The 13,595-nt window shown below is 39.8% G+C and overlaps 1 long non-coding RNA gene across 2 annotated transcripts in view; it reads left to right on the top strand.

The window, feature by feature from the left end:
- Positions 1 to 9,850, top strand: part of LOC103921320 — a 33,435-nt gene extending 23,585 nt beyond the window's left edge. For both annotated transcript variants that reach the window (XR_663849.1, XR_663848.1), the window contains exons 3-4: positions 8,511 to 8,568; positions 8,683 to 9,850. This is a non-coding gene — a long non-coding RNA (uncharacterized LOC103921320). The remainder of the gene's footprint in view (positions 1 to 8,510; positions 8,569 to 8,682) is intronic.
- Positions 9,851 to 13,595: the final 3,745 nt, after the last annotated feature.

The following is a 13,595-nucleotide window of genomic DNA, read 5'->3' as shown; positions in this document are numbered from 1 at the left end:
TGTTGGAATCCTAGAAATCTGGGAGAAATAGAAAATAAACCTTAGGCCCATCCAGAGAAACAAGCAGAAAACCTTTTTCTTTGTGTGCTTTTTTTCCTCTCACCAGAAAGAAAACACTTCCTGAAGCATTCAAACATTAGTCCAACCTAAATTTTAATACTTTTTTCCAGGCATTTTTTTTTCTGATATCCAGAAGTATTTTTTTCAAAGTAGAATCCAGGCTAATGCAAGGACACGAACTGTGGATTTTGAATAATGGGGAAATTGAAACAATCTAGGACACAATTGGAGTCTGATTCAGAAATAAACCGTGAATCGAAAGATAGGTGAAGCACAGGTCTGAATAAGTATAACTCTTGCCTGTTTTGTCTCAGCTGATGAGCGTCCTCTCTCTAGCCCTCCTGGGTCCGTGTCCTGCCCTGCCTTTTTCACCACTAAATCAGAGAAGAAAAATCAGGTCCAATTTGTTAACCCATTTCTACTGTAAAACTCTCATGCATTGGCTATCATTTTCTCATAAAATCACAGGAAAAAAAAAAAAAAAAAACCCAAACGAACAACCCAGTGGAGAGGCTAATGGCTGAAAACTCGAACAGGGAAAAGCAGTGAAGATGAGAAAGTGAAAAACATGCAGGTTACTTCAGGAGGAGACTGTGAAGGCAGGTGTTCAAAGGGCAGCGCTGGTCAGCGGCAATAGGAGTTATTTATAAGAAAAAAACCCTACCAAACATTAACAAATCTAGTCATATTCATGTGCGGGCAGAGGCAGTAAGTCAGGAGGTTAACTGGTGTATACCACTTAGCTCTTCTTACATTTTGTATGTAAAACAGTGCATCTTGGCATGAATTCTTACTGGTACGATTTTAATTCAACTGTACCCGCAAGAGCGGCCGTTTCTAAACCCCGGTGCTGTTCATCCCGGTTTCAAGGCTCCTGACCCTACTTCCGTAACTGAACTTCACTGGGTTCATGTCTTCAGTGGTGAAATGCTGAGGCCCTGCTTCTTGGGGAACTGTTGCACTGAAGGGACTGTTGTCTTTATATATCTCTCGAAATGAAGTCTTGGGAGCATGGTTTTAGCAAACTCGGGGCTGCTGTGCTGTATGCTGGCTCCCCCGTCCACCTTTTACAGCACAGACAATTCATTCACAATTTACACAAGTCAAATTAGTAATCAAAACCGTAATGACTTAAAAATGTAACTCTGCTGGAGGTAGCTGGAGGACTGCTGGCTCACGGTGGCTCATTGTTTCCACCCTGGACATGAAAAGAAAGAGAGGGTGCTGGGGAGCTACCCTGGGACTGCTCCCAGGGGATCTCCAAGGCGGCCAGGCTAGGGCAGGATGCTTATGCTGTAGCTTGTATTAACTTCTAATTCAAAAATCGTTGCAAGCCAAACCTCCTCCTAGTTCGATTATGAGCCAGTTTTGGGGTTTTTGTTTTTGTATGGGAACTTAATTGCTTCTTGCTTGTGTTTCACTAGATTAAGTTGAAGTTGTACTTTAAGACAAGTGAAGGTACCCTTGATACTTTTCCCCCCCCTCTTCCTCAGTAGTGAAGGCCTGGGGATGCGGGTCAGCCTGGGGAGGAGCTGCAGGCGCCTTGGGGAAGCAAACGGCTCCCCCTTTCCACCCCTCAGCTCTGCCGGGTCCTAGTGCCTCGCTGCTGCCGAGGGTTTCTCATCTCAGTTCAGTGCCTCGTAGAACTCTTCAAAATAACATCCAACAGGTTAGGAAACACTGATCCAGTAAAGAAAAAGCAGGTCACCTCTCAGAATCATGTGCAAATCCCATGCAAGCCGTTTCCTAAAATTAGAGGCTGTGTTAGTCTTTTATTTGTGTTACAGAGGTGGTGTTTCCCTAAGGAAGAATTGACTCTAACCTGACATTGAGTTGTAATACATGCAGTCACTGCGACTAGGCAAGTATTTACTCTGTGTGGCTGGCGTTTACAGGTGAACAAAACCTGCGCCAGGCAAATGTTGCCATCAGTTTCCTAAAGCTTTGTTTCTCTGCATTCAGCAACGGGCATCACGCAGACCTAGAATTGGAGAAGTGCTTGTAACAGTTTTGTTCCACTCTCTCCTTCTCTTTGCCAGATAATGGAAACTCTTATGCATTTAAAGTATGTTTTGGAGAGGTTATATTTTGATGTGTGAAAACTTCAGCTTATCTTGGTTTTGGCCACTTTACTTATGAAAGCAAAGGAGAGCAATAGTTTAAAGTTAAATAGGATTAGAGATGAATTGTCTCTACTCCAAAAATTGATTTGCGGAGATCTTTTCTGTAATTCTAACTAGTGTTACTATGTACTATTGTACTAATATGAATACAAATTTGCTAATCTAACAGATTTTGTTATAAATGAAGAAGCTGGTTTACACAAGGATTTTGGTTTAAAGAAGTTTTTCAGAGCAGCATAGTATTGGCTTACAGGTTTACTGAGCCACTGAAAGTAGTCAAATATCGATATCTACCTCTTCTTTCCTTTCCTGTTATACTATTTCACAATTTAGCTCTTACTTTTGTCAGTTTTGATATTTCCTGAATATGGGAACAATAATATTAAATGATGAAAAACATGTTGAAATAGAGACTGAGGGGTTGCGAATGTAACCTAAGTATGGATTTGTTTTAAAAAGAAAAAAAAAAAATCATCTGGCAGAAGTTAGTTGTATATTCTTTGAGAAACTAGTACTCTGCAGTCCTGTTTGTTTCCACAGCTTTCCAAAGTTAACAGGCCGGGACTGACAGACACAATGACAGGGCAGATAAAGGCTGTGCAAGGTCTCACCTCGTCAATACAGACTTCCTGATCCTCCTCAAAAACCCAGACAATTTTGGAAGACTAAATGCAGAAGATGGAAAACTGTAGGCGTACAGGGACAAACTCAGTCCTGACAAGTGTAGACACAGCTCCTGCTGGCTTTGCTAGGAGCTGCGTCCAAGTCAAAGCTGAATTAGGTCCAAAGTGTTGGTGTAAGGCTGCGGTAGCACTAGTGTAGACCTGCCTTGCATAAGGTTAGGCTACAAGACAGTGCTAAAGCTTTTCTGTCCTAAATAACTGTGGGAAAATGGGTAATAGTTCAGTGGCCTTAGAATAGTTCCATATTTTTGACAACTGTTAAATGTTTATAGTGCTTCCTGTATGAAATATCTGGTGTGTTAAATCACAAAACAGTAGAACAAAGAGGGGGCATAAATTTGAACTAGTTAAAAGAAAGTACTTTACACAACGGGCTCTATTCCTTGCCCCGGTAAGAGAGTGTAGGGACAGATTGTATCAGTTGGTCTAATGAGGCATTAGACGAATTTGTGATGACAGATCCATAAACTAATGGGAACAGTTAGCATAACAGTAGTAGATGTTGGGGGAGTATGAGAGAAACGAATAGTAGAAAGCAGGCAGATGTGTGCTTTCCTCTGGACAGCTTCTCTTGCTGCTCTTGGAGATCAAATACTGAGCTGGATGGGCCACTGGTCTGACCAATAATGTGTTTCTAGTGTTCTTAAACTTTGCTATCTTGTGATTTTTTTTTTTTAGTTGAAAATGGCAAGTTCCTGTTATTGCGGAAGTCAGCAAGTTGATCATCCTATCCAAACAATATGGAAGTGAAGCAGTTTCTTGTTATGATGACCACCATCTCTTACAGTCCTATTGAGACCAAGTTTTGGTGTGTAGGAACTGGAAGGAGATCAAGACAACAAAAGATGTGGAGGAAAGGGGGAAAACAGGTGATCTTTAGGAACAGAAGGGGAATGGGGGGGAAAGGAGGAAGTTGGAGCAGGAGGATGCTAAAGCAAATGGAGTAATATGAACAAAAGAAATGATTTCCAGAAAATAGAGATATGAGGAATCCCTTCTGATCACTAGTGAGAAGGCTTGCTTGCACTTTTTAAGGCTGGATTTGTATCGCTAAAATGCCACGTGTTTAGAAGCCTGGCAGTTTTCCCTTGAAAGCTATAAAGTCCTGAAGGGGCAGCGAGTTTCTCCTCCTAAGCTTCCTCCTCAAATGAAACCCAAAATAACCAATAAGTATAAAATCAGTAATAAAAGCAAATCTTACGATTTTGGGAGTGTCCAACTCAAGCTTTTTTAAATAGAATTTTGTGTTGATATACTGGATACTAGCCTATAAAAGAATCAGCATACACACCAACACTTGCATTGTTTGACTGGCAAGGGTAGAGTAAATCTGTGGCCTTTCCTGTTCCTAGCCCTTTAGGAGCAACTTCCCTCATGAAAGTTTTAGCAAAGAAATAATTCATGCATGCTTATTGCTTCTTTCATGCTTGTATGCTTTTTTAATGGTAATTAAGCAGTACATGTCTCAGATCCAAAGGCAAACCAGATTCTAGTGTGCCTGACTCATTTCTCCTCTCTGAACAAAAAGGGGAAGCATCAAACCTGTATGTGAGGATGTCTTATGTTCTGGAAGGCTAATACCTTTACCACTGCACCTCTTATGTAGATATCCTTAGACAGATATCCAATACTTTCCAATTTTTGCAGTAATCGGTTACAGGAGGGGAAAAAATGTATTCTCTGTGCATAGAGAGAATTTCTTGATGGTCTGAAACATGTAACAGGGCTTTTCTTATCTGTAAGATGGATTAAAGCAGGTCTTGAAACATGAGAACATTTGCCTTTTCTCATAACATGGGTTAGCTAAATAGGGATGCAGAAAAACTGAACTAAGGAGCAATCAGAACAAAAGGATCTCTTTTAATCCAGTATTTCCTCAGTATTTGTTAGACCTACTAAAATTTTTCTTTGCTCATGCATGTGCAGCTTCTCTGGTACTGGGTGCTGGTATAGATGGATCAGGACTAAACAATGATATAACCCCAGTAATAAGCAGGTTAGCAGTTGGGTAACTCACATTGATGCAATGTGTATATATATTACACTGAGCGGAAAGTGAGAAGGTTCCTACCTCTGAAACTTAGAAACTGGGAGGGGTCAATGATAATGTCAGTGGTTAAGAATAAATGGCTTGTTGGGACGTGTGTGTTTGGGGTATTTTTCCCCATTGCTTGTGGGAGCAACATAAACTCAGGTAGGATCCCAAACTCCATGTTTATAATTGTCACAATGCTGTTTATAATCATCACAATAACCACCGTCATGCTGTACTTAATTTTATACATAATCAGATGGTAACATCTTCAGTTGAAATGTTAAAGCTATTCAAATGTTTTAGTATCAGTCATAGATGCATACCACCCTACTTTTCTGAAAAGAGTGAATAAGCTAAATTCTTCCATAATCTATTTACAAAATTGCATGAAAGCTAACATTGTATTAACGTACAGTTTTCAGTAAGGATAGCACCTTTTGTGTGTGCTTGTAAAGCTTAACACTGGAAGTCCTTTAATACAAGCTACAGAATAATAACATTTGTTCAAATGCTTTGAAATGTGTATTATTGATTATTTTTCTTTTATAGTTTTGCCTCTTAAGGATCATTTTGTTGCATGTGTCCTGTTATCTGTCCCTTATAATAATTTCTAGAGCCAAGAGAGATGTTGAGATCTCAAGGGTAGGTCACACCAATTATTTCTGTTCTGAAGAGGGAAAAATACACAGACAGACGGATGCTGTATTAAAGAATGCAATACGAACTCAACCTGTGGATCAAAGAATCTGCAAAAGAAAGCCCCAGATTTAGCTCTCCGTTAAAGTTTCTCTTCTATGTCAGTTTTCAGACAGTCATCAGTAAGGGAGGAACTCATGATGCAGAATTGTGATAAAAATGTTAAAAATAATTCTGTCAACAACCAGGCATAAGCCTACTGGAAAACAGGCTTCGATAGCCTTGCTGTTTAAAATGATGAATTTTAGCTGGAACTATGATATGCACTGCATTTCTTCCACAAGGTGAGATTATAGTGATATGACTGTCATATGAGAAGGAAATGTCACCTTCCCTCTTTTTTTTTTCTTCTTGTTTTTTTCCTCCTCAAGGCTTGTAAAATCATTATAAAACAGTTTTTCTGTCTATAGTGTGTATTAATAAGGAGTACCAGAGAGTAGTTGTGATCTTATTTTTCTTTCTGCTTTTTTCCACATTTGGAAGAAAGTACTTTTTGTTTGTTTACAAATAGCTGAATTTAGTTTTACATTGTTACATAAAAATGGGTAAATCTAACTTGACACCTACATCCAGTTAACCACAGGAAGTTTTTCACCTGTCAAACATTATAACAGTTGAAATATTCCTTCCTTCCAGATACTGAACCAAAATTTTCTCTATTTAAAATTACATTTAGTTGCATTTTCTTTAGAGACATCTTGTTGGCAGCCGTTACATTAAAAAGGGGAAACATTCAATTCATTGCAATTGATCTGTGTTAAAATTAATTTACAAACCAAATAACTTTCGGTTACGATAAAGTAATCTCAGTTATATAAGACGACCTTTCTAGGTGCAAGACATTTTCAAGTACCTTCAAGTCACCTGTAATTTTACAAGACAAAATGCAAAGGCTAAATTTTTAGATAATGAATTTTTAGATAGTGTCAGTGACTCATCTAGACCAACTGATTAGAAAGTCTGCAAGAGGAGATGCAACCCTTGCAATAACTCAGTGCGGATCACAGGGCTGATCAGTGTGAGAAAGAGACGATAAGGCTAGAAGTCTTCAGTTCAGCAAAGAGATGACTTGGGATGTGACAGAGGTTACAAAACCATTAGTGAGATTAGATAAAGACTAGCTGTTCAGCGCCTCTTCTAATACGAGAACTTTGGAGACATCACATAAGCCTAGCAGAGTCAGGACATGCACTTGATGCAATACATGGTAGACTTGTGAAGCTTATTTCCAAAGGATATTAAAGGTCTACTTGTGCTGAGCGAGTGAAGTGGTACATGGAATAGAAATACGCTGAGGACTGCTAAATGTAGGGAGCCGTATCTGACTCGGAAGGTTCCCTGGGATGAAAATTGTTACAGTTTGGAAGAGCATTTGGGGAAAGTGTTGTATATTTGTAATTTGTGCCTTGCCCTTCCTCTTTCTTACAGTCTTATATGACAGTATTGAAGACAGTGTGCTAGTCCAGCTTTTGGTCTGACTCAATTGAACTGATCTCAGTTTTGTATGTTATGTCCTGATTTGGTAAATACGAAAGGATGTGACCTTGAAGTAGATTTTGAATATGATTTTGTTGGTTTTGCCATGCAAAAAGACTGCTGGACATTTGAACCACAGTGAACACAGTAAGACTTAAAGTAGGTGTCACATAGCTAGGTTGTAACCATCTGGCTTCGTGCTTCTACTGACAGATTCCATGATCAAGAGCGTGTGCACTGTGGATAGGCAGAGGATAACTTCATTGTGCATGTCGGGTACACAGCAGCATCTTTCACTGATCTGGTAAATGGACTTAAGTAATGGACTTAAGTCACTTCTCTGTAGAAGTGACCCTGCTCCATCCAAGTCTGTATTGAGAATCCCGTGGAAACAAATTGTATGAACGCAGGAGGCAAAGAATTTTCTCTCCAGTGCTTCCCGAAATGGGAAGTGGGCATACTACTCTAGAAATGGCACAAGAGGTATTCAGAAAAGGCATGGAAGCAGGTCTAGATTTGGACGCAGCAGAGCTTTGTCTGCGTGGTTGCTGCTTTTTGGGCTAATTAGGGACAGGAACTGAATGACGGAGTTCATTTGTGGGGAGAAAAGGGGTTGAGCAAGATAATTAGGAAATGCTGGCCTAGGCAGGTCTCTGTGATAGTAACAAGGAGGAAAAACTCTGCTTTGTGCCCTTAACTTGGCAGCAGATAGCACTGCTGCACTGACTCATTTGTTAAGGAGAGAGGACTAAATTTTTTTTACCATTCACTTGACTCAAGAACCCTTGAAATAGCAAAATTAGCATATTACCATGATATTTTGGGGCCTTCTACTCTTATTGAAGCAAAGATCATTGACTCAGTTTCCAGCTGGACTGGGCTGTCAAGTGGAGTGCATAGGGATACTGGTAGGACAGTACTTCTGCGGTACATTCCTGTTTGAAACTTCTTAACCTGACTGATATGCTCGGGCATGCCAGAAGGAGGCTCTTTTTTTTTCCTTGGCAGAAGTTGCTGGCTTATGTTTAAAAGAACTGGTCTGGAGCTTGGCATTTTAATTATTTTGATTCAACTTTTGGTTAAATTGTTGCTATTAAATAAAGTATTCATCTTCTGGAAAGGACATTTAATTGGCTGGGAATAATCCTGCTAGACAGTGTATTTATTTACTTCAGTTTAAATCTGTTGCTGCTAGGCTTTCGGTTTCTTTTCCTGAAGAAACACTAGGAGGAGAGGTAGAAACAGAAGAATAACATAAAATTTTTACTCTGAACTAATTGCCTTGTTCTGAATTGCATAAAACACGATCTTTTTCACTACAAAATTTCATGACAGAAGGATAATTAATATTAAAGATAATATGAAATGCAAAAGTATTTGTTGCACTTTAGGTGGAAGCTTCTCTTTGCATGGTATTTTACTTTTCTTGTTTCACAGCTAAAATTAGCATGTTGTAGCTGAATATGATGTAGCAGCAATATGGCCGTAAGTGATGGTAAGTTGCAGGCTGGTTTGATTGAAGAAATAGAGAATTAAGTTAGCTTCAGTCCCACCAACTCAAATAAAAGTTACCCTCGTCTGTTCTTTACTTTACTTTTAATTTCCACAGGCCTTTTCACTTCACTCCATCTCTGATGGCTTCTCAGGATGGAAAGCCTGTATGCAGGCTTGGAAGGAACTGTCTGAATTAGGTGCAGTCCCTTAAAACCACAGGCTCCTCTGTAGCAGAAACTGTCAAGGAGGATTCCCCAGGACTTGCACTTTGTATTTAATTTCCCACAAGCCACAAAACTCTCCATTACCTTAAAACAACGTATTTGTACAAAAGAACTAAACTACCAAAGTCTGCAGTGTGTGACAGGAAGGGCACTGCCGTGTCTCCGCTTCCTTCAAGAGCTAGGAATGTGCTTCTGGTGCGATACATCACGAATTTTTTCACTAAAGAAACACTATAGTTTATAGTATTATTTCTAGTCCTACCCAGAATGTGAAAAAAGTGCAGTTCCCAAAATCCTAGTAGAATTTGTGTCTAAGGTTCTGGACTTCTCTCCCTATTTTCCTCAAAGTGTATCTTAATTTCTTAAACAAGATGTTCTTAACTGAGTTGAGAACATTATTCAGTATAATCCTTTTCTTATGTTTTTTGAGACACTAGAAAGTGACTTTCTTTAGGGCTGGATGACTGGTGAGTCTAAGATGTGGTTTGCAGTTGGGATTCTTTATTGTTTTCCTTCTTGAGAATCTGCTTAGATTTCTTATGCAAAAACTTCATATTTCATTTTTACGGTAGATATTGAGCCTGAGTAAGAAAAAATATTTTCAGAGGCTGTATAGAAAGGTAGAATATAGTGTAATCATCTCATGCATGCTAGCATAACTATACGCGTGTGGAAAGTGGTAGGGGAAGTACAAAGGGAAAGAAAGGAGCTGACTTGAAGATAAAGGTGGTAGGAGTTGGTAAATCTGTCAAAGTAACACTGTACATGTAACCATTTTGCTTGTAAATTAATGCTGCTCTAACATTCATTTTGGTATGTGTGTGAAAACGACTCAAAGATCAGAAAGTCACAGAAGTAGCTCAATAAATGATTAAGATACTGTATTGGATAGTGAAGGAAAATTGCCTCCTCTCCTTCTAAAATGTCATCTGCAGGGTGATGTGAAATTACTGCAGTCTTTACAAAACCGTGTATATGTTTTCAAGACAAGTTGGTGGGTTTTTTTCTGCATGGTGAAAAAGGATCTCCTAATCCAGCAAAAATAAAATAGGCCAAATGTGAAGTTTATTAGCCATCAGTTTTTGTCTTGAAAAGAATGCAAGAGCTAAGAAAAATTAACAAGAGACATTTGAACATAATTGAAACATATGACAACAAAATGGTCACTCGTATTACAGCAGACAGTTAAAAATAAATTCCTTTTTATCACCCCACGTTTGAACTGAACATCCTCAGATCTGTTACAAATGCATTGTTGGAAATGAGGGGTGACTGGGTGACAATTTTCTTCCAATCATGGTTAATTTTTTCTAGTGAATGCGATTGAAAGCCTTCCAGGTATTGTGCGGCATCCCCCGTTCCTCAACAAAAAGTGGTGCTTCTGCCTGGCTGGAGATTTCAAACAATTATGCAGCCATACAAACTGCTTATCTACATGCTCAACAGAATGTGCTGAAATCTTAATAATACATAATAAAATTCTGCCGCCTCCATAAAATTACCAAGCCCTTTTTCTCCAGGTAAGTTTACCAAATCCTAAGTCACCCTGTGCACAGACTGGCCATAAAAATAAATTACACAAGTTGCAACAGAACACTTTGTGTTGCGTCAGCGTAGTCTCTGTATAGCTTAGGCCTTAGTCTTTCCTACCATTTGCCTTGGACTTCCAAATAGTTCATACATATTTTATAAGTGACTTCCAACTGTACCCCTAACAAAAATGTCGTGATTTGCTGTCTTGATATATAAGGTTCTGTTAACAGCATTTGTTTAAATTTGTAAAGCTGATCTATATGAGAAGTGTGGCTGTAAAAGAAAAATCCTATTCTGGTGAAGCTATTTAAAAATGAAAATGAGGTGGAAATATTTCTAAAAATGTTGCTGTTTTTACAAGCATATACTTAATGTTTTATCATGTCCATACAACAGTCACCGTGTGACTCATAGCACAGGCATATATTTCCCGACTGATAATACTGCTCATCTACCTCTCCTTCTACAAATGCTAGTGTTCAATGTGTCATCGTAATACAATGATAGATTACAATGACAATCAAACCAATAACTTATCAAAGCAAAATGCAGGCTCTAAGGATTCAAAATATGCAATAATTGGGTCCAAAGATAGCCTTGATCAGTTTGAGAACTATTCCTGTAGTTTCATGATCTGCTTCAACACCTGCGTGTATGAATCAGATTTGAGACAGGAGCACAAGAAATACTTAGAAGCAGATGATGCACGTGTAAAACTCGCCATGGTAAAGTCTGAGAAGATGAGTGAGTTTGCTGGCCAGTGGGTTGATCACCGATCTTCTGAAATGACAGCTTTTGGTTTCTTTTCCCAGCTTTGATGTTGACTAACTTTGTTATGTTTTGAATTTCAGCTTTGTAAAGTGCTTCCAGACTTAATACTAAGATGTTATTTGTGGTTGCATCCATTACAAGGAAGGTACTTTCCAAACACTTAAGAAATTCATAATTCAAGTGATAAAGGAAGGAAACAGAAAAAAATTTACGAGTAAGCCAGATCTAAGTAATACAAGTAACACACCAAGAAAAGGTCTTTAAGAGAACAGGAGCTTGCTGGTGAGACAAGGGTAACTACAGAAGTGTGCAGTGAGAAAGTGAATATGAGAGCATGGAGATGAAGGGCAATACATGAGGGTTCCTACCGAAAGTGTGGGTATCATCAGCTTTGCTTGGTGCGCAGCCAAACACATGCACGTTTTGGCTCTGTACTGACTCAGAGGAGTTTCCCTCCTTCTTCCATGACTGATGAACAGACTGAAGTGGTGTCTGATGCTCTTGTCCAGGACGGAGCACTGAATTGGTGGTGGGTGGTGCAGGAAATCAATGAAGAAGGACACTCTGGGAGGAGGGGGAAGGCTAGGTGCCACAGCGTACATCCGTGGCTTCAACACGAATGGATCATTCCTGGCAAATCACTCTGTCTAGTGGTGAGAACATGGGGATCACTTTCCAAATGCAAGTTATCTCTCTAATTCTGTCAGGCGGTATGTGACCTGTAATTATTTCCCTGAGCTGTTCTATTAATTTACACTCCTACTTTACTTTGTGTTCAAGCAGATCCATATTAGGATGCAAATTTACCAGCAGTACTACAGAACAAAGGCCAAGTTTCAAGTAAGTGTTCATAAGTGAGTTTTTGTCATACCTGTTTGAATAGCAAGTCAGGGGAAAAAAAAAGAAAACACGCATTCAAACCATTAATTTAACATGTTACTACAGATCTAGATTCATTAATAGAATACAAGCTTGCTGAAGACCAAATCTTTGCAGTTCTTCTGGGTACAAACTTAGGTTTCATTTACCTGTATGAGAGGTTTATCCCTGTACCTCTCTTCTAGAACAGCTTCCCATTGAGTAAAATTCCCAATATAGGCATGGTTCTAATACAAAGCTGCTGTTGCCAGTAAGAGCTACGTTTTGCATCTGACAAATTGACGATATTGCCTGAAGTTTGTATGTATAGACCAAATGGCTATTTCCAAATAAAATGAACATGATGTTAGTCTTAATGTGTTCAGCAGCTTTGTTTCTTAGAAAAGGTGAAGAAAATGGTGTCTTTGGACATTGTACTTCCTAGGATTGCAACTGAGGTACTAGGAATCTCAAATGTTTTGCCTTAAAATATGGTTTCCTTTGTAAGGATGATTAACTCCTGTCTCCGTGTCTGTATTTGTAAAGGGCATTATCTGCACGTCAACATCACACCTTACATTTGTTCTTCTGGCACAGGAGCACAGATGCATTCTGATTGCACAGGCATGCACTCGAGGAGGGGTAGCTAACTTTCCCCACTCTACAAACAGCACACGCCACATCTTTACGTGGTGGTAAAGCACAAGGCATGCTACAGTCCTCAGGGAGCTGAAGGGGAAAGGAGGCACGTTGAAAAATGATTCAAAGACGATCGTGCAGCTCCAAGGGTGCTATAGTCATGCTGTGATTGGGGTTAAGAGGGTAAGAAAGGCCCTAGATGAGACCTGTGGCTCACCTGGCCCAGCAGTGCTGGCAGGCACAGGCAGGGCTGCGTGGGGACACCACCAGTGACCAGCCACTTCCACAGTCGTCCTGTCCCCCCCCCCATATTCTTACTCCCCCAACATATACTATTGGTGCTCACTCTGTGGACTTGTCATCACTAATTTGTCTAATCCTGTTTCAGACCGGTTGATAGAATTTGCCCCTATCTTCTCCTGTGGCAACAAGTTCCAGGAATGCATTACCTGTTGTGTAAAGTAACTTTTAACTGTTTCAAGCCGATCTCCTACTACCTTGAATTTACGCCTCCTAGTTCTGCTCTTTAGGGATTGGGTGAGTTTCCCGTTTACTTTATCTGCTCCCTTCATGGTAGGTGTAAAACAGAAAACTTAGGATTATTAATGCCCTTAATAACATGCTTTAACTTGGTCAGCCCTGCATCGGTCAGGCGGTCAGACTGATTGTTGTAGGTCCCTTCCAACTGAAAGAGTCTATTCTATTCTATTCTATTCTACTCTATTCTATTCTAGTGTCTCTGGAGAACTTGGTTCAGCTGGTAGGCATCTGCATTTTTCGGTGCGCAGAGGCCCTTTAAGTCTCCTTCTAGACACTTCTCCCTCTGCTGTAGTTGGTAAAATAGGAATAAACCCTGCTGTCATAAATACGAAGCAGCCATGAAAACGCTGCAATTACAGTAGAAGAACGGCACGGTGGTGCCATCAGCAGCTCACGTCCAAAGCGCCGCCCGGCTCTGCGTTCCTGAAGAGGAGGGGAACCGCAGGCAGCCGCCGACCCCAGG

Source organism: Pygoscelis adeliae, unplaced genomic scaffold, assembly GCF_000699105.1.
Source record: "Pygoscelis adeliae isolate BGI_AS28 unplaced genomic scaffold, ASM69910v1 Scaffold277, whole genome shotgun sequence".
NCBI lineage: Eukaryota > Metazoa > Chordata > Aves > Sphenisciformes > Spheniscidae > Pygoscelis > Pygoscelis adeliae.
The sequence above is the reverse complement of the archived record's forward strand: the minus strand, read 5'-3'. Positions and strand labels throughout refer to the sequence as shown.